A 22,562-nucleotide genomic window follows, 5' to 3' on the forward strand; every position below is an offset into this window, starting at 1 on the left:
AAAATGAAGTCGGCGGCTGCTTACCGTAGTTGCTAGACCTGTTGTGGCTCAATATCGGTCCATATATGAGGTGCACTGGGTTATAAAGCGCACTGTCGGCTTTTGAGGAAATTGARGGTTTTTAGGTGCCTTATAGTGTGGAAAATGCGGTASTTGTTTCATTCGATATTGGAAATGTTGGCCCTCATTTCCACTGATTATTGGCCATTGTTTGAGCTCTACTTGTATGACTTCACCTGCTCTGTAATGTCATTTTGTTTAACTTTTTAGTATTTAACTTTTTTTTTTTTTCTTTGCCATTTTCAATGTAACCCAAAGGACTGGGCCTGTATTAGCACCTCCTGCCCATCTGTCTTTCACATTGGAATGACAAACTACTGCAGAGCCAATACATGCACTTATAGAAGATCAGGGAGAGTTCGTCTGGGTCCTGCCCTCACAACCRCTGACGTCTAGAAAGACTACAATAATCCCCAGAGCTTTTACACCAATCATATGCCTATGTGACCCATGCCCCCTCCTGTACTGCTTGTAATCTGCTCAATTGAGAATCAGCTGGATCCTTTGACCTCCTACCCACGACCCCAGGCTATCGGAGGCATAGCTGGTTGTAGAGTCGGTCTGCTCTTCTCTGAATGTCCCTTAAACCTATTTTTCCGTATTTTTAACATTCTGGCTCCAATAGGAAGCACCACTTAAACTGATGATGTTGGATTCTTTTCTTTTTCTCCGTGTTTGTGAATAACCTGACGGGGTTTCTGCTGGATGTTAAAACATTTCTGGATTCTAAACTCTAAAAATCTCGATAAATAGTCTTGAACTTTAGAAGTTGAACTGCTGTAAAGAAGGAAAATATTTTTTTCTCAAATTATTCTTGTAGTTGAAACAGTACAGTATACTGCCTTTTGCATAATGACCTCCAGACAAATCCACAGTTCAACATAAAAGCCATTTAGTTCTATATTCATGACTCTCCTTCACCGTTCAGGTTGAGATGACACGGCTGATCTGACAGCTGTAGGATATTCTGCTAGTTTTATCTTGAGAAACTCCTGATCTGCTTCCAGTCTGTTTWGAGTCGCTGTCCATCTGTTCTGTGACATGCCATCCAATCAGCCGTGCAGAATTAATCTTTTAAGTCTTATGTGATCATTGAGTTCTTGAGGCTCATTSTTTCCATCGTGCAGTGACCATTTATAAGAGACATCCTGGTTATGTTAGAAATCGATAGAGGTATTATCAAYATCTTGAAAAGTTTTGGTTACTGGAAGAGTTTTCTTGTCTGAAACRACCAGCTCGATTTGTGTAGCTATTTGTGCAGTTTCYATACAGCTAGGTGTTTCTATATGCTTTTTTTGTTTTTATGTTCCTCAAACTAAAGGTGTGCAGAGGGAGAAAGGAGGAAGATCTGCAGCAAAGGTCTCCCCCTTTCTTTTTAGACTGATACTTTGATTCTGGGTGTCATGGGAGGAAGAACCTAATGGTCTAAAATAATGCAGACACGTTGCTAAAGACGGTACATGAATAAATCAGGTAGCTGTCAGGTGGAAAGCTGCCCCCATCTTTCACGTAGCAGAGCTGCAGAACAGTTGGTGCATTTCTGCACACACTGAGTACACTGACAGCTTTTCCGTAAACTRAACTGAATTTGTATGTTCAGTGTGTGACTGTATATTTCTGCATCCAGCAAGAAAGTGTTTGTCTCAGCTTTTCTCATATTGGTGCCGTATGTCTGACATTTTAAGAGCTCTTGAGGTTTGAGTTTTTTTCTTTCAAACTAAACAAACTGATTGAAAAAAGGACAGACTGCATCTATTAAATATTTAGATTTTCAAATGGYATTTTGTTTCCTCAGAGCTGCTGAAAATAACCACGCGTTTAAGCAGTTTCATTTATAAAAGAAGAAATTCTGAACAGTGTTTGAATTCTGAAGTGTGGAAAAATATGCTGACATTTTTCTGTCACTTTGCTAAATAATGAATTATTTGCTTCCTGCTTCGTCTGTTTACAAAATATGCTCAGAAGGTTTTCWGTTATTTCCATTTTAGTGCTTAACTTTTGTCTGACTGAATAATGGATTACTGTTTGATCATTATATTACCCATTGATTACTCAGAGTTGATTACTGTTTTTTAGAGATGTGTTGAGGTTTTCTGTTTACATTCTTTGTTTCTGAGATGAGTCATTTCTGGATCATCKGCAAAGGAATATTGTAGCTGATCTGTAACTTCAGAATAGAAGAATAAACGAGTCGGAGGGAAATAAAGAAACCATGAGGAAGAAAAGAAAAAAAAGCACCTCTTCTGGAATCAGAGTAAGAGTACTTTTAATGCTTTTCAAATGGTGAAGACTGAAGTACTGATTTGATCGTAGCAGCAGAAGAAAACCCTGATTTGTGGTTTTGTCATTGACTAGGTGGGTTGGTGCTTATGGGGTTTGATTGCACGTAACATTAAAARGAAAAAAACCTGGATTTGTAAGGCAGAAGAAGAAAAAATGGCTTGAAAAGGTTTAAAATAGTCCAGTCCTTTGCTACACTAMCTTTGAACTTCAAATGTTTCAGAAAACATCAATATCTGATAGATGATGGGTTATACTCTGCAAACCTGCACAGCATCAGTAATGACTGGGATCTGCATGAAATATGACATTTATAGTTAGAAGAAAACTGTAAATGAAAATTCTATATTTAGTCTATAATGTAATATCTATGCAATTCAACATAAAAATAGACTATTTAAAAAAAATATGGGAAGAATACAGAGATGGAAACAGACATTAGGTTTGGACAGATGATTTGGAGTTATAAGATGTTCATTAGCAGATGGACTTCATGAGACGGAGGCAGGATGATGATGATGATGATGATCTGTCAGTTTGGGATAATAAGGAAAGAAACTGAATTAATGAATTCAAAAGTGACAAAATCATAAACGGTTGAATAGATGAGCTGACAAGAAAATGATTTTCAGAAATTAAAGAATGAGAATGGCTGAGCAGGGAGTGGAAGATGGAGAATTTGTCCAAGTCGGGATCATGCTGGGGCCTTCCAGATAAATGAGACCTACTATTTATCTAGCTAACATTTACAATAGTTTGCCTATTTTATTTTTTCTTTATTTTTCTCATACGATGCAATTATTTCTATGTAGGTGTGGTGTAACATAGAAAGATGAGATAAAATATGTAGTTTAGGTAGATTATGCAGTCATGTGAATAATACACTAGACTGAAAATAGACCAACTGTAGTGTTTTAACATGAAACCAAATTAGCAAAGATGAGGCCGAAATGTACTTTTCTGAAAACGAAATATTACTCAAAAGCCAAACTTTTTGAAATCTCTGCAATGTAAAAGATGTGTTGTTTTAAACTATTTTATTTTAGGAGTCTGTCTGATCTTTTTTAAATTAAAGCATAAGTTATTTGAAGTTAAGACAAGTACTGAATTTAACATCAGATGGAAATGGCTCAGTGAGACTGCAGCCTGAATAAAAGAGAAAATTTATTACAAAAACCTGAGGAAATGAATGTTATAGGAATGTTGATCAACAATATACATTTAGAATAAAGTTGGAAGAAAAAAAACTAAAAAATAGTTCACAAAATGGATAGTAAAGTAAGAGTAGATAGTAGCTTGTTGTTAAATAATAAAAGAGGCTGAAGCTGACTTTTCATTATAGCTGAAAATGACACTGACAAGGATCAGGTGAAAAAGTAGAAAATGTAAAGGAGGTGGAGGAAGAAAAGCTTGACAGAATCTAATTAAAGAAATGATGAGAGAATTCAAACAGATGGGTAAGGAAAGAGGAAAGAGACGGGAATGATTCAATACTTCATGATCCAACAAGGATCCAGCTCATTAGCTTTCCATTTTTTACATCGCCATGGAAACGCGGGACAAGAGTTAGGGTGTGATTAGGGGCTGTTGTTTTGGACAGATCACATCAGAGATGACGATGATGATGATGATGACCTTTAACTAATAGAGAAAGGAACCAAAGCATTTGGACCAGGTTCAACAGTAATCTTAAGACGCATATAGAAGAAAGCGATGTATAATTCATATATTATGTATAAATGTGGAAATCTGAAAAGATGAATCCAAAAGGGAAAAAAAAAAGAATTATTGAGTATTTTTGGAGGAATAGAAAGCTGTGCAAATGCATAAAAAAAGAATGAAAGAAGCTAAATAAAAACCAAATGATTAAATAATATAAACTTAAAGGATTTGGCATAAAATGTCCTCCTTTCTCTTTTCTAATTGCTGTCCCAGCACACACCGGCGCATTTCAGGCCACAGCTCCCACATGGCACATCTAAAATAGGTGCCACTTTTTAATCCGTGCCGCTGAATCCCAACGACCTTTAGAGAAGCTCTTCTGGAGGGATAAATTATGGATTTCTTGAAAGGTCCACCTCCAGGCGTTCATTCTTCACCCCTCCCTCTCATTTTGATTCTGTCCTCAAGCTTCCCCTGGCAATCCAATGTGCTGCCAGGTGGTGATCAGTTGAGAGCTGAGTGTCCAAGAAAAAACACCAAAAGTCTGATTATGGACGTTTGGTTAGTCCGTTTGGTCCCAAGTGAGCCTATGAGCCACCTGGTGTTTGATCATTATGGATATCACAAGCCGAGCACAAAAATCCAACTAGAAAAAAAGCACATCTCTGCGGTTGGCCCAATTGGACCCCTCCTGGTGACTGGGGGTGCGTTCACACTGCAGCCTGAAGTGACCAATTTTTTTTTTACGTAATGTGACCTGTATCCGATCTTTTCATGGCAGTGTGAACAGCACAGGTCGGATTCTTTTTCGAATGTGACCCATATCCGATACGTATCCGATTCAAATGCGACCTAACGTCCAGGTCGCATTCATCCGAACTGAACGTCACTGATTCTCAACAAATCTCATTATTCTACGTCCTGATACGCGCAAGCGGGAAGAAAAACAACAACCATGACGGACTATATGATGATTAAATTGTTAATGTGCTGCTCCGGCTGGACAACAACTTCAAATGTGTAAGCTAAGCTCCACCGTTAGCCTCCATGTTTACTTCCGCAAACACTGAGCACTTCTTCTTTTTATGGCGGTTAGCAGAACACTGAGAACGCTGGCGCTATTGCGCCCTCTAGTGCGCATGCGGGACACTTTCAGGTTGTTTGCCSGTTCACACTGCAGAACGCATACAGGTCGCATTTACTGGCAGCATGAACGACCCCGGCAAAAAAATCGGAATTGCCAAAAAATTGGAATTGGGTCACTTCAGGCTGCAGTGTGAACGCACCCTGGGTCACTTCCCACCTGGGGAAAGAGTCGTAGAGGAGCAGAGCCAAACACTCAGACGGCTTCCCTTCCAGGAAACCATTCGGAGGCTCCCAGAAGGCCGGGTAACCGGAGCTGCTGCTTGGTGCCTGAACACGAAACAACCAGAACCTTCTCTTATGCAACTCAAACCTCAAAGAGGCAACACTCTCACTTATGGTCTCTAAAATCAATGTTCCATTAGATCAGCTCAGATATATTTATTTGTTCCAGTTGTACTGAGTTCATACACAATCTATAAATATTTTAGTTTATTTGAAGAGGCTACTTTATTGCTTTTCCTCCACAATATGTGTGTGGGGAAAAAAAGTTAAAATTGCTCCAAAAGGCTTTTTCTCTCACAGAAGATAAACTTGGTGAACATATTTTTTTTCAAGTGTTTTTCTTTGTTTACCAAAGAGATGGATTGAGATAATACATGCTTGATGACATAATTTTCACATCCCAAATACAGACCCTATTCATATTTGTCTATCATTGTCCTGCTGACCAATCAGGGAAGAGTTTTCACCCTTGCAGATTGTTGGAGACAGCAAGAAAAGCCAATCAATTGAGGAAAAACCATAAAACAGATGCAAAAGATCTGTTGCTTAAACTTTATCATTGTAGGATTTATTCCTTATTTATTTTAACTTGTTAACCTGTTTGTGTAATCTTGAATGATTATTTGTCATTTTATGCAACTCTAACGACGCTCAAATAGAGCTGCAAACACTGACGTTACGTCATCGTTTCGAACATCCTCTTTCATAAAGATCTGAATGTTGTTCAAGCAGCATGATGAATGAAGTCTGCAGACAGGTTTAAGGGCCATTAGAGGACCAATAAACCACAGCTGCACTCCCGCTAAGTCTGAACGCCATTAAGGACCCTTTGACGTATTTTTATTGGAACTGCAGAGACGCTCTCTTTGGTAAATCTTATTTGCTGTTTGCTGTGTTGCTCTGAATGCTATGGTGGCACGAACACAGATCTCCTGCCAATAAAGCTTTTAGCCTGTTGGGATTTGCAGTGATTACATAAAGTCATAAAACTGAAAGAAAGAGAGTGAGAGACGGACAAAAAGAAGGGGAAAAATGAAAAACCACTGTGAAATTGAAGAGAAAATGATGGAGGTTTGGGGGTTAAACTGCAGAGGAGGAAGAGGATAGATAAAGAAGTTGAGTAAATGTCTGTAGTGATGAAAGTAAATCTACAGCAGCAGACGGATGGAGGCACAGAGAGGCACAGGGGATTAACCCATGGAAAGATCACATATGGGATTATTGCAGGACAAACAGATGAAAATCTGACTCGGCCCATTTGCCTTGTTGTGTGTTTTTCTGTGCGTGCCTGAGCCGGGCGATAAAGATCAGATTTGTTGTTGAGAGGTTTAATATGTTTGCTGACTGAGGCTCAAACAGAAGAACAAACATAACGGCCTCAACCTCAAAGACGTGGAGACATGAAGCATCATAATCGTATCTATGGAAACCAGAGACCGTGGCCAATCAGAGGATCTTCTGACAAGCCTGCATGGCTGCCATCCACTTAATAAAGTGTCACCCTTCTGACTAACCGATGAGTTTATCTTCTCCAGGTATCTTACCCGTGAATGTAAAACAATGAAAACCTGAAAGCCTCGTTTATTCAGGATTTGATTTTTGCCAAAATTCCTAAACTTTGCTATGTTGCAGTAAATGTTTGATAGCTCAAGTAATGCCCTTAAAAACAGTGTTTTTTTTTTATGACTGCCAGGGAGTTAATGGTATAATTGCTCTAACATGAGATGAATGGAATTAAATTAACATAATTTCACTTTCAAAGATCTAATTGTACATGACCTACATGCTATTTGGGGTCATGAGGAGCTGCTCATCAACGCTCAATTGTAGGATGTACTATAGTTTGCTAGAGAAACACATTTCCGCTTTAAAATTGCACAGTTCTTCAAAGTGGGAGATGAGTAGACAGAATAGACCTTTCTCTGCAATAATGCAGTCAGTGCTTCGCTGTGAAGAGCTGAGCCAGGAAGCAAACTCCTTAATTTAGCGTTCTGTCTATATTTCGATCCCACTTGTGGTCATTAGATTTAGACCGTGGCTCCGACAACGAGATCTCAGCTGTAAGAAGCCGAACTGAGCTTCCTCTCATGCACAACCGTACAGATGAGGTGAGGAGTTCCACCAATGGGAAGGAGTTTTGGACACTGGGAGAAAAACCGCAGGGCGGGCCTGGAATTTGCTGAAGGGATTGTGAATCTGTTCCAAACTTGCATCCCCTTTGGATTAGTAATTGTGAGGAAAAGGAAAACCCAATTTTCAACTCGCCAAACCTCTTCCACTAAACTTCAATTTCAGTTAGACCATATAATTATTTTCTCTCTAAGCCTCTACGACTCGATCTCAAATAGGCAGAACTCCTTTTATTTAATTGTTTACTTGACATGAACACTGCGCACAAACGGAACATAACACGTCTGTAACTGATCCGTTTCACCCAGACTACAGAGCTAAAGATAATTCACATCACCAGCGCTTGGTTGGGGATTTCTAAGCATTAAAGTGAATACAATTCATAAGTCGAGATCCAAAAATGACATACATTTTCATAAACAACCTTGCAACCTCCAAATTTATATAAATATTCTTCCCCATCCTCACATTCAACTCACTAATGCATACACTCCCACACACACTTCCTGCATCTGAGTGTTACGAATGGTCAATCAATCCAATTTTATTTATATAGCACCTTTCAGCAACAAGGCGTTTCAAAGTGCTTCACATCATAACACAAAAATACAAAATCATGGAACACAGTCAACAATTGAAACATTGGATTTTCCCATCGTTATCCATCAGATTCTTTAATGTTTCATTGGTCACATCTTTGGTTTTTCTTTAGTGATGTGAACAAACTTTCTAAGTTAAGGCATAGCTTTTTCATGCTATACCTGAGTGTTTGTTTTTTTTACAACGTGGTCTGACCAAACGAGGGTCTAAATGGGGACTTATGCAACACAATATGGCTGAACTTAAGAGACCAACTGCAAGCTGGCAATTTGTTGTTCTAAAATGAGCGTTTCTGAAACAACATCCTTACTTTGCCTCCCTCAATTCCTTCCCAGCTGTGACAAAGGAGTTTCCTGCAGTAGTCCCACCTTGTCAGGTTTGTTTTCACTCTCACTTGGTAAAGAGAACCGCTGTGCAGGAATATTTTGGGCATATTTCTGATAGACGGCTTGTTTTCTAATGGAACAAACTGTGCATGTTGGTTAAAAAACTCTGCTCTTGAACAGCTGAAGGAACAGCAGGTGGATTTATTAGAACTTTAACTTTTGACATCCTGCCAGCGTATATCTGCCATCGCAAAGTGTTTTGGCAGGCTCGTAGATTTGGAGCCACCAGTGTCTGCTTGGAACTGGCCACCTTTTTTGTTTCCAAGAACAAAATGTTAAACTGTACCCACTGTGTGATCAGTATTGTTTCCCCTTGTAATCCAAATCAGAGGGACAGTGGGTTTTATGAGCTCGAATCATTTGATTTGTAGATGCATGTTTTCCAAACATGAACCGCTGTTTGTGTTTTCCACAAACTTGGACAACAATCATTGACTTTTGGAATAATCAAAGCAGTGTTGAACCCCGTTTTGTGTTTTACTACAGCTGTGTTTTACCTGAACTAAAACAAGGTGCTATAAAACTGTAAGCAGTATGGAAATGTTCACAAAATTAGTTTCTATGCTTTAGGTATGCTCTAATCAAGAAAAAACTAAACTCTTACAGGCAGTAAAAAATATTTTCTCAAATGTAGTGCAAATTATAGAATTGGATTTAAATTGGGTTGGATATTTTTCAAAGAATAAAGTAGCATAAGGAGGTATGGTCGATTGCTGATTGCATCAATAAAACCTCTTGAAAACACAGACATTTTTAAATAAAACTATACTAATATTTGAGAATAAAAGATGTTTAAACCTCTTATTTCATCAATCTGTTATCAGCTGTATGTAAATATAACTTACAGCTGTTGGAAAAATCCAGACTCATCCATGGAGATTTCTTCCACTCCCACTACATTTTGTACAATTTACCGAATTTTCCGCACCATAAGGAGCACCTAAAAACCTTCAATCTCCTCAAAAACAAACAGTGCGCCTTATAATCCGGTCCGCCTTATATATGGACCAATAATGAGCCACAACAGGTCTAGCAACTACTGTAAGAAGCCGCCGACTTCATTTTCCACTGGAGTTGGACTGTTTGTTGACATTCCCTTTAGTGCAGCTCCATCTAGTGGATGCATAACGTAACTCCAGCCTCTACTTTAGCGTCTATTCTATGCGCTTTATAATGTGGTGCGCCTTATATATGAAAAAAGTTTTAAAATGAGCCATTCATTGAAGGTGCGCCTTGTAATCCGGTGCACCTTATAGTGCAGAAAATACAGTATTGTTTGAGTTAATTGAGGTAGCCATTTACACTTCAGCTTATTTTACTCCAGTATCCATTATGTTTTCATTAATTTAAATGGGTTCAGTTGAGAGCTGCGTGACAAATATTAATGTTCTCAAATAGCAGGTAATGGCGGCTGGGCRCTCTGTTTTTTTGTTTTGTTACTTTTTTAAAAAAGTTGTTCCAGATCATTTTGTCTCCACTTAATTCCTGCTCCCCTTTGAATTTTGCGCTGCTCTAGATTCTCCACTGATCGTACCCTGTCTGAACTTGTTGGGTCAACCTTAAATCATAACCTCCCATTTTTTACACCTCCTGTTTGGCTAAAACGATTATTATCCTTTTAGTCTTAAGAATTTCAAAGTTGAGGTGGAGAGAATTGCACTTGCAACGAACTCAGATTTGAACTGAGTGGCTGAAATCGTCGTCTTTGAAGTCAAAACCCTCGCATACCTTTAGTCGACTCACTGTAAGGTGGGAACATCTTGGATATGAATTCCTTCTCTTCCTCCCTGCATGTTGATCTAATTTACGTTCGTCGATCTCCCCTTGGCTCTTCTTCTTGCTTCTTCATGAATGAGAGCCAGCTTTGGGATTCGCCTCATGCCAAACGCCTTCTGATTAGATTTCCTTCGATCTGGAGTTCTGCCACCAGATGAGATTTCAATCCTCCAGAGACTCAAACTACAATCCTCCAAGCGGAGAAATCTGATTAGTTCCAGAACGTGAAGAATCCTGCCTGGTGGCAACGCAGGACAAATCCTTTCTACATGTAATTTGAGGCCTTTTTTAATCTGATTGGTGCTTACTTTTGTCATTTGATGTGTTGCCATATGCAGAATAAAATCCTTCCATCAATAATTATGTAGGACATTTTTTAATTTTTTTTAAACTTTGGAGAAAAATATTCAACAGAGCTTGTTGTGGTGCATGCAAAGCTACGCTCCTGACTTGAAGTCAGGAACATTATAATATTATTGCACTCCTGGTCTCATTGGGAGGTAGTCTGAAACTTGCTTGGGGTTGCTGAATGAGTGTCACATAATGATATGATGCAAAGCAAAGACAGCTGCAGAGCCAGCAGGACTCTGTGGTTCGCAGTGGAGAGCAGACACACGGCATGATCTTCCAGAAGCCGTCTGATGTGAGAAATATGTTCCTCAGCAGAATCTGATTTAGAAAACATGTGGAAGATGGTGTTTGACAACTTGTTTGTATTTCAAGCACTGAATGGATTTGGCTACGTGATGCCAACATGATCTGAAGTCAGTCAGTGTTGATCAACGGGTAGAGTTTGAAGACCATTTTCAATTGTTTGTAGTGACATTTTTTTTTWAAATAAATGGACATATTAAGATAGTTGTCAATCTTCTCCAATATCAACATCCCAACAAATTTATTGAAATTGCAAAATTCTAGATTTCTCTCTGTTCATACGAGCTTCAGCTGAATGTTAAAGTTATAGAAATATTTAACTCCTATGGTTTGAGAAGCATCTAAATGAACTAAAACACCGTCTCTGAAACGATAACTTTCGCACTGACGAAATCAAAGAGAGGATATTTTTATTTAATTTTTTAAAATAAAATCAAATGTAGCATCACCACATACCAGCACAGGAGTGCAAGTGTTTTAAATGTGGGTTTGCTTTGCAGTCACACAACCTGGGCACCTTTCAGTGATGGATGATGATCTCTATTGTATACAAAAGTATCCCAGAGTCAAAATGTGAGGCAGCGTGTCCAACAATGGGTCGTGCAAGCAATCTTGTAGAGAAGATTGAACCAGAACTCTCCCACAACAGCCTGAAGGACTGATGGTGTCATAAAGAAAAGAGCTGCTTCAAGATGGAAAGGTGCAGAATGCTGTAGCAGATTTTGTTTTTCACGTAGAAGTTTCACTCTTTCACTTTATTGTTATGTAATGATACAAAGATTGTTCAACTGAGAGAGATTGAATCTGATAGAGATCAGATCGTTTTTTTATAATCTCCTGACTCTCAAACCCCTTGAAGTGAAAGGTAACATGTTTTCTTTATATCCTTGCTTTGTATAGATGGAGGTGTTCATCTCTAACTGAATTTATAACGTTTCATTTTGGACTTTGGAAATACAAACTAACGGAGGGGTTTGTATTGACTTTTTTAAATTGCATGATTGAATTTTAAACCATTTTCTCAATGAACCCGTTTGCCGATTCAAATGGGTGTTGTAGTAATTGGTTCCTACATTTTAAGATAAAAGTACATCAGTATGAATAAAATCATTTGTTGGAAGGAAAGGAAAGGAAACGTTGCACACATCCTCACTGAACTTTTCTCTGGATATTCAACAGGATGGATTCCACATAGACCTTAAACTAAAAAAACAGCCTCCTGTCCACTTTGGTGCCAAACTCGAACACATTCCATCAAAAGGAAATGGAAACATTTGGGAAATTATCTGACTTGACAGTATGAGCATGATTTGTTTCTAATCCAAGTATAAGAAATGAAAACTCATAAGTAAATTTCTGTTTTTGCAGGACATCTGAGGGGGTCCACCCCCGCCTCTCGACTTGTTCTTCACGCCGCTGTCGCCTCTCCAGCTGGAAGAGCCACAGATGAGACGCAGCATATTTTAACACTGTAAGTACACTTAACCTTTGCATCCCAATGTATTTAAAGTTGAGTCTTTGTACAGAATAATAAGAATAAACTGCTGTATGGATTTTTGTACTTTTCAGCAAATTTGACTCATGTAACCATTTAAATCAAATTGTAGCAATTATGGTCAAAAATGCAGGAATTTACAGTAGAAAACACATATTTACAGTTTAAAAACACGCATTTCTTGCTCTTGACATTAAATCTTTTGATTTTTATAATTTTTATTGGTTTAAAGGAAGTTGGTATATTTGCGGTTGGCCTTATTTTGCACCCACTGTTGTCCTCTCAATTAACAGGTGATGTAAATGAGGAGCCTGATGTAACTTGTTTTTGGATATGTCTTGGCCACCATGCTTCTCCTCCAGGAAATGGCCGAAACAGAAGGAGGAGGAGTTATTGTGCCAAATCCTAAACAGCTGCGTCAGGAACTCATGGCATCTATTGTGTCAATACACCATGCAGGTTTCCTTGTGAACGGACTTTTTCTGTTATGTGCTAAAAGCCGCAAAGAAACCTCACTGGTTTTTCAGCTGTAGGGGTCTGCTTTTTTTTTTTTTTTTGTTCTTTTCAAATGCAAAGTTGCTCTTCAAGTTGTTAGATTGCAGTGGCGAGGCTGCGGTCCTCAGGTGCAGCTGCAGATGTAAAGAGATTGCAAAATAAGTGCAGTTGTCGGTTTGAGTGTACTTTCAGAAAAAGAGAACGGAAGCAGAGGCCGTGGTCCACCACTCCAAAAACAGGAAATCAATCAATTCTCAGTGTAGTTTTATTGTGGCTTGTTGCTATATTAATAATGTGCAGGGACTCTTTGTTGTTATCCGTTTTTCTTTAGAATGGCTACTATGAGCTGATTGTGGTTGAAGGTACAGTCAAACTATCGTTCAACATGAGTCGGTGCTCTCATTTCATTTTTTTTACCAATAGATGCAGAGTCATTGAAAAAGAAATAATGATGCCACATATTCAGCTTCAGCAAAGGCRTTGCGTTGTGAAATGAACATGGTCTGATTCACTTTCCAGCAGCAATCAGAGATAAAAATGAATCCAACAGAACATCTGCTCAGTGTGTGCGTGAATGCCAATGTGTGAAGCAATATTTTACAAGTCCTTCTTTTGCTGCTTCATCACTTTTCTCTGCTTTATTTTCTTGCTCCATGTTATTTTGCAAAGTGCAGATTGTTGTTCAGAGTTTCCCTCTAGGCAGCTTTTTGTTGCAGCATCTCTGTTYCTTTTGGTTCTCGCCTCACAGGAAGGTTTGTTCATCCATCCTTTTTTGTTTTGTCCACTCAGCTTCTTCCCGACAGATRAGTSGTGTAGGTGTCGCSTTCATCAGCTGGTTGAAACTCCTTAACCTTGTTCATTTAAACAACTGGGAAGTAGATTTCTGGTTTTACACAAGCTGTTCAGTCAAGTTGCAGTGTTCGAAGGCTCAAGTGGGCGAATCWGTTAGGACGGCTCTTTACCAAGCACAAAATTCRGTAATGAACTGATTTGCTTCTAATGACCTCTTCTGTTCTGAACAGAGCTAAGCTTATGGCCCACAGTTACTTCTACATTTGAAACATGGTGGCCCCTGATCTGAGTGCGGTTATGTGAACAAAAGGAATCACTGCGTCATTATGCATCGAGTCATTTTTAAAATMAAGTGATTTGAGTCATTTGGGTTGGGTCCATCAAATGTAACCGTTTGGTCTCTTGTGGAAACGTTGCTCAGCTGTAAAGGTGTAAGTGAACCAGATTAAAGTCTTCATCTATGACTTTGTAGCTTCTTTTCTGCTGCACAATTTTTAAACGCTGCAAGATTTCCAAGGCACCGTTTTTGATCCAACTGTGTTAAATTGCAACAATAACAACATAACGCGCGGCTCCCAGATGAACCATAACAACACCATAAAAATTGGATGATTACTTTTCCCTGCGGTATCTGAACAGACGTGTGGCCTCCATAAAGCAAAACACTAACCACCACTGGCTGGCCAGAGGTTTCTTTCTTCTGCCTTTTTTATTCTTTTTGTGGAATAAACTTTTCAGTCTGGTTCAAACAGTTTGCCTCTGATGCCTCTCGCTTTAAAAACGTTTTTTTTTTTTTTTTTTTTTGTCCACCTGTTTTTATTCCCTGCTTTGGAACAGTAAATGTCACAACAGTGTTGCAACTGGGGATAAAAGATATGTGGAAAGCAGAAAGACAGAATTCGAATAAAATGGAGGGGATGCTGGATTTATTTTTTGTATTTTCTTTCTCTTTTGCACTCGATTCTTCCCATTTTCATTTGTTTTTTCAAATGGTAATGTCTTTCAGTCACTTTTTCTAAGCTTCCTCATTCTGTCTGTGCTTCATTTGCCTTTCMGCTGTTGGTTCCTTTTTTGACATATTCATTATTCATCATTTTATTTCTTGTTTGGTTGGTGCGGTTCTCGCATCCTTTTATAGAATCTTTCATCCAAACTGCAATATACTCCCTTCATTCTTCACTTTTTTTCTCCTCTTATTAATCTCTGTTCATTCATCCTCACAGTTTGGATTTGTTGGGTCCTTATTTTCATGGAAATTCCTTTTTTCTTCTCATTCGATGACATTTTCCAGCTGACCCTCCGTTTCTGTTATTCTCCTTTCCTGACTTTACTCCATTCATCCAGTTACAAAATCCAGACAAAAACGACATTCTGCAACCTCTAAAGCAAGAACGGCTAGATTGACTCGCTCACATGCTTTTTAAAATGTTTCAGCTCGACAGCACTTTGTGCAAAAATAGAAGAAAAAAAAAAAAGACGTCCCAATGTCACAATCAGTGCAGTCATCGCTTATGTGGTGGCACAATGGTGAGGCAATGAAATGGTTCATAAGAAACACTAAAAATGAACGGAAATGGAGCAAGAAGAGGTTGTTGAGGGCAGGCGGTCTGATGCAGCTCTCAATCACTGCTTCTTGTTCAGCCTGAGAGCCTGAAATGGCTTTTTAAATGGGACGGATTATTGAAATTTCATTTTTTTTTCCCTTTGCCCGATAGCTGATATTTAGATGTCTGAATTGACAACCAACTCAAACACAATCTTACTATTTTGTTTTCGGTTTAAAAATATCAACTACAACCATCTACAGAAGAGAAGGATCTGGAAGGAAAATGYTGTTGCAWTTTAACCAGAAGGAAATGTATCTGGAGTTTCATTTCTGATCTATTTTGAGGAATCTTAATTTGTTTCCTCTCACTAGTTATGTAAATGTGACACCTTACTCTAGTGGAAAGATGAGAAGAAGCTCTTTATTTCGCATCACTCAAAAACYACAGCCTGACTTTGTTTTGAAGTTTCTCCTGCAGCTAATCTTTTAAGAATCTATTACTAATATAACTAATTAGTCCARGCAGCTGARATTGTTTTATCAATGAGTCTGATGTGTAAAAATATGGGAAAATCAAACGTGCGCAGAAGCACTGCTGACTGTTGTAGATGGTTTAGATTTAATTCAGAAACAGTAAATGTCACTTATGCTGGATATATGCAACAATTATGGGATTTGTGTAAATGTGGCATTGACCAAATAAAAGCATCAAATAATCACAAAATATATATGTGTTTCCAGTTGATGGATGATTGCACACTGCTTGGGGTGTAACAGCTAATATCTAATATCCATGCTGCATGCAGTGGATTATTTGCTATATGATTAAAAAATAGCTGTAGTATATTTATGAATTCATGCAGTCTGGTTGTTTAAGTCAAGATATACATTTCCAAATATTTATATCCATATTTGAGGGTTGATAAAGGGTTAAATATTTAAAATTCTAGATCCATTGCAGTTTCTGGCCATACATTCCTCTCGATGCCAATATAGGAGTTCTTAAGAAAKATTTTATTTTCAACTTCACACAAAGTCTGAATTTTCAGCCCAAGGTGGTCAGGTTACTTTTAAATGTAGAAAAGCAATTTATAAATATGTAAAACATGGGGGCTTCATAAATGATCATCTTGCATATTTACACAAGAAAACTGTTGTTTCTCAATTTCTTTTTTATTCCCGTGGGTCAGAACCCACATTAGAGGCGATTTTAGACGTACCGTATTTAAAATCGTCAGCCTACGTCGCTGGATAACAAACGGTGCATTTAGACCACGCAGCTCTCGGCTCAGAGGTGAGGAATGATGCAGAAAAGATGCTGTCAGGCTTCTTGATTCCCACYTTCAGTGACCAGATTAAAAACAAACCACTCCCCCTCTCAGCCGTGATATTGTGCATTTATTTATTTTTTAATGCATAGTTTGGCATTGTTCAACGTAACGCTTTGGAATAAAGTTGATTTCCTCAACTGTGGGCGGCCTGTAAATTCCCGTAGACATTGGCACACCGTCATGTTCTCTGAACAAAGATATTGTTTGAAAATGTGTGCACTCAGTTCGCAAATCTGTCGGCACAGATTGCAAAACATAAGATACTGATATCCCATCTGCAACACTCTTCAATTAATGACTTGATACATAAAGCTGTGTTTTCAGTTTGGGTGGATTTGTGCTTACGTTTGGTTGTTCACAGATTGTCCAAGACCTGTGTGGTGCCAAAACTTTTATTTTTATTTTTMTATGCTTATAGAGTAGATGAAAGCATAATGGATGCAATGGCTGAGGAAAGAAATAACTTTGCGACACACAGGAAYCMTTTCTTTTGAATTAGGTTAACATTTAGGTTCATGGGCTTGCATCAGACTGCAGATCAAAGTACCTTCCTTCTTTCTATTTATATATTTTCTTAAACATGTTTAGTGTGGAGAGACACAGAAAGCAAATCTGTACCGAGGCCAGGCGTCGGTTGGCAGGGGTCTCCTCAGCCAGCAGTGAACCACAGGAAGCATAAGAGCCGATTTCAAGCTGCATGAAATCCAGATTTCACAGAGCTAAATGTGTTGCTGCGCCTCCCCAAACCGAGGCCTGCAGATTGATTACAGCCTGGATTAGTTTTGTGCCCGATCCATAGTTTACTCATTAATACCGTAAACTTTCAAAGGAAACAGTGAGAGCCGGAGGAGGGAGGGGAAAGAAACAAAAGACTATAACTATTCTCCTTTCCCTCTTTCTGTTAGTTCCTCAGTCCGATTATAGTTTCAGTTTCATTTAGGTGGTCTTTCAGTTACTCTGGCACCCGTGAAGTCTTTTTGTTAGAATTTGTCCTTCAGCCTGACACACAAAAACACAACCACGCACACAGGCGCACAGCGGCAGAAACTGGTGTATTGCCTGTCAGGATGAAAACTGATTCCACTTTCTCAGTCTGGCACTTGGGGCGCCCACTCAAGGCCAGCAGACACACAAACATGCATGCGAGGCATCAACCCAGCACACACTTAAAGTCCCACACACAGCCAGACTGACKGAGACACACGGGGAAGTGATGCAGTTCAGCAGTGAAACGTGTTTTAAGTACATTTAAAGTAGTAAACATGTTTTACAGTGTAAATAAAAGCCTGATTTGATGCATGCTCACTTAGACTGAAGATGGACCAGCTTTYGTTTGCTAATTCATATTCATCTCTTCCCATTTCATTTACACCTGCTTTCATTTTGCACCCATYTGGTTAATTTGACAGTTTTCAGTTTTTTTTTAAACTTCAATTTTCTGATAGTTTGTAGCCAGATGCATCCTGCTGACTGTGCATTATTAACTAGTAGCAACTTGACATGTTTTCAAACCAGAATAACAGAGTTACGTCCTACTGGTAGATAATGATCATTCCAGGCACATAAGCACAATTTTTTTGACAGTTGATTGTCAATATATTATAAAAAAAGAACTTTAAATAATCTGTTTGTAAAGCASRYTAAACTGACCTTAATGTGTGTACAAAGATGCATTCAAAATGTTTTCTTTTATACTTACAATTAAATGTTGGCCACAACATATGAGAAATAGGTGATCTGACCAACATCCTCTTAAACAATAAACTTTCCTCAAATCAATCTGATTCAAAGTATAAATAAAAACTCTAAACTCCTGAGGTGGAAAATATACTAGAATAGTGATAAAGTCGTACCAGTAGCTATAAATGTTCACATTTATCTTTGTCTGTGGGKTTTTTTTGTGTTTACAGATCGAGCTCCAGAACCAGATGAATAAATGTCCTGACTAATGGATCCCATCTGCACAAACCGTTTAGTCAAAAGTCACTCTCCACAATTAATYGGTGCCTGATGCAGCATTTTAACAGTCAGTTCTGGAATGATGCGCATGTAGCAAAACATCTTTAAGACTCAAAAGCTCCAAGAAATTCATAATACTGAGTTCAAGGTCAATCATTTATTGTACGATGAAACATACTTCATTTAATTGGCTTTGGAGTTTTCAGAAAACTACTAGATAAAAAAAAGATTAATGGCAAAACAGTCGATGGAAATTCAGTCAAACTAATTCCTACTGAAAGTTACACGATTGCAGCAGCAAAGCATATTTTCTTTCTTGTAGGGTTAAAATAAAACCGTAATAAAGATGCAAATCCCTGTCCAGTCGAATCTGTTTATGCATCAGGGTAAAAGTGTTGCTCCATTTCTCTTGTTTGGCTGTTTCAAAACAGAAAATGTGTTGCAACAGAATATTTTCTGTTAAAATCAACATTACTGACATCCAACCAATATGAATGTCTTCACATTCATATTCACTCCATGACCCAGAATGAATACAGCACCAATAGCATCTTACCTTGTTAAAATGTGTTGTCTGTGAGAACATGTGGTTTGATAAGTCGGCATATTATTTTTCACATTACTGTCAGTTCATCCCAACAAGCAAATGAAAACRGRCATTGAACCCTTTCTCRGTGAAATATTTAACCATTTGAAATGTGGGTGACTAAAATAGTTCCAGTAGCACTTTTTCTGTTCAAATTAACCAAAAKAATCYACACATTTGGCATAAATCCATTCAAATAGTTGAATACTAAAATACTTTTATCATGTAAAGAACAAGCATCAAATGACKGATACTAAAATCATTCTCMCTGGATATGTAGGARTCGCCAAAAAGAGAAAAATATATCCAATAAGACCTAAAGGAAGTTGGCCAGAGAACATAAAATTCAAAATTAACTTCTACCAACTAGTAGGCCAACTTCTCTTTATTTATGGTTTAAATCCATTTTTTTTTTCCAAATGAGAGAACTGAAGCCACAGCATCTCAACCGACCTCTTCAGTGGATGCTGTAAATGACCAAATCAGTGGATCTGCCCTCATGCTGCAGACCCTAATCTCATTATCACTTATCAGCCTTCACTATAATCACAGCCGCTTCAGCCGCCGCGACCCGTCTGACACCAATCTCATTGAAACCTCAGAGTTGCTCTGACATTCTCCCAATAACGGTTAATCCAGAGCCACCGGGCCGCCGAGGTGAACCGCTGTTCATCTGGCACACAAACGGGAAGCTGCCACAGAATGATTTCTGTCAATTATCTAAATGAAAGCAGCTGCAGYGTCTCAAAGGGGAGGAGCTGCTTTACAAAGAAGGTGGTAGCTGTAAGAATTAATGGCTGTGCAAAGCAGAAGAGAGATGGATTGTTAAGCAGATGCACCAACAGTGTTGGTGATTGGTGCATCATCTGTGATGCACCAATCAGTGCATCACAAATGGGTGCATCACAGTGCATCACAAATGGGTGCAAATCAGTATTTGCATCAATTAAAGATGATGCAAATACTAAGAATTGAATATATCTACGTTTTAGGATAATAGTTATAATATACATAATGGTTGTACTAAAATGGTGGTTTACTCTTGCAGTTGTCATTAGAAACATATTGAAACTATGAAGGAACTTGAGTCGCAGTCTGTTYATGTAAAACGATGCACAGCAAGTTTTTTAGTAATGCATGATCTTAGTGTTACGGCCACTTATAGTATAATAAAAWCAACCAGTATAAAAAAGGGACAATATTTATTATTACAAAATAAGAGGATGTGTATTTGCAAGAACAATAGATAAACAAAATAAATGAAAAACAATAGAAAAAGAAAATCAAATTCTAAAGGAACAGCAGGGTGCAGCGACAACTGAAGCGTCGATCAACCGCACGCCCAGRTAGAGCAATCRTCCGATCAAAACATGAAATGTGGCCYTATATAGAAACACCACAAACACYGACTTAGTATAATCAAATTAAGAGTTTTGTCTTTACAACAAAAAACAACAAACRCAAACCTGATCACAAACGTGTGGKCCAACACACCTRGACGAGCACAGAGGAGATTGACAATTGGCCACCAGCCTGACAGCCTCCCTTTTATGGGAGCTCACTACGTTGGGGAGCGACCCCTGATGGTTCCACATGTTACATTAGTAATACGTGTCCTGCTTAACTCACGAACAAATACCCACAACATCCATCTCGACATTAACAGATACTTAATTTTAACAGGAGTCCAGTACATTCAACTATTTAGTCGATTTCCAACAATTCAGTGTTTTGCTCCAGCTACTGTGTTCTGTTTCTATTTGTTAACCAATAGAGGCATAAAAAGACTCATCAGTGATGGTGTTATCTCAGACATTCACATTGACTGAACATAATTGATCGTGTCTCCGTTTAATTTTTGATTTTTGTTGGTGACTTGGTGTGATTATGTTTCACTGGAAAAAGCTCCTTGAGGCAGATTGTGAAGTGGTCCAGTCAGCTCACTGATGAGCCTCCACTGTGTCCAGCTTCCCTGCAAGCCAAGCAGGAATAATGAAGGCATTTAGCAACATGGAGGTTTAGTTTCTTCTACACAGCAGCACTCGGTTTATTCCTGCTGCGTAAAACTTAAAAGACAAACCTAATGACTTTCTGGACACTTGTTTTCAGCTTTTTAATATTCTACTTTTACATATTTAAGTGTCTTTAAAATAACTTTAACCTCGGAGTATGCAGCCTATAGCTTTTTGCAAGCTGTGCTGACATTTCTGTTTTTAAACTTGATCACTTAATTATTCTGTAAAATCAGACGATGCACCAAAAATCAGTATTTGAAGTTGAATTTAGTCGGGAAACTTTGTTTTAATAAAGCTGCGATCAAGTACTTTGGGTTGAATTGGGACATTTCTAATAAATATATTAAACGATGGTAATGATGGAAATATCCTAGTAAAGATCACATTCTATTACACATACCCGCTTGTAGCTCATTTGCTCAAGTTGTTTATTATGACAACTATTTTTTTTTATTTAAGTTTTAGTGAAGACTAGAATCTCATTTCTTATACATATTTTATTGTTGCTTTCAGCAATCCTTGTTTTATTTGTCAGTTTTTACTCCAAAAAGCAGCTATGAAAAGCCTCATCGAGGATTCTTTTGTAATTTAAATTTTCCATACAGAGATGATGGAAAACCACTGGACATGACAGTAAGTAGTCAAAATATAAATTGACCCAATATTTTAAGTATGGCAGTAAAGAATAGATTTACATAATTCTTATTTCCCCTTTTTTCATCCTCTTTTCAACCACTGACAGCAGGTTGTTAAGGACCTTAGCTAATGGCTGCTCATGGTTTCCTGTGTAAGAATGAGATTCATTCATTATACTAATTCTGCTTCATCTGAAGACATGACAGGTGGGCAGAGGAAGCCTCAGGTGTAGCTCAGGGAAAGGAAGAAATGTTGTTAAGCCGTTAATGTTATGTTTAAAAACTGCATCTTTTTTGTATCCAGCTCTTGTATGAAGTTCAGCTTAGATGTAAAATATCTGATACTAAAGTAAATTTTGTTTAAAAGAGATAATTTTGTATTGGCTATCAATCGTGACCACCAATAGTAATAATAATAATAATAATAATAATAATAATAATAAAAATGACAAAAAAGCAAGTAATGTAAATGCATGCATGGCCTTCTAGATTTTTTTAGTGCTTATTCTATGGAAGTAATTATGTGCCATCAGAATTTGAATAAAAAATGCATCTGAAATTTGAATGTTGTATATTTGTTCTTACTTTTTCAATTTAAAAATTAATTCAGAATATATTTTTGACCTAAAAAAAATTTCAGTGTCATTATTTGTACATGTATGCAAATTTCATTTGTTAAAAAAAATTCACATTCCTATTTCAGAGATCAAATTTTCAATATATATATTTTTTCAGTGTTAAAAAAATTCAACATATAAAAAAATTCAACTTTTAAAAATTCAAATGCAATAT

At 37.9% G+C, this 22,562-nt stretch overlaps 1 protein-coding gene across 5 annotated transcripts in view; it reads left to right on the forward strand.

Annotated features, from left to right (window-relative positions):
• Positions 1-22,562, forward strand: part of LOC103472534 (semaphorin-6D-like) — a 183,477-nt gene that overhangs the window by 93,087 nt on the left and 67,828 nt on the right. For all 5 annotated transcript variants that reach the window (XM_008422238.2, XM_008422237.2, XM_008422234.2 and 2 more), the window contains one exon: positions 12,285-12,387. The gene's annotated coding sequence lies outside the window, so the exon portion shown is untranslated. The remainder of the gene's footprint in view (positions 1-12,284; positions 12,388-22,562) is intronic.

This window comes from Poecilia reticulata, linkage group LG11 (genome assembly GCF_000633615.1).
Source record: "Poecilia reticulata strain Guanapo linkage group LG11, Guppy_female_1.0+MT, whole genome shotgun sequence".
Taxonomy (NCBI): Eukaryota; Metazoa; Chordata; class Actinopteri; order Cyprinodontiformes; family Poeciliidae; genus Poecilia; species Poecilia reticulata.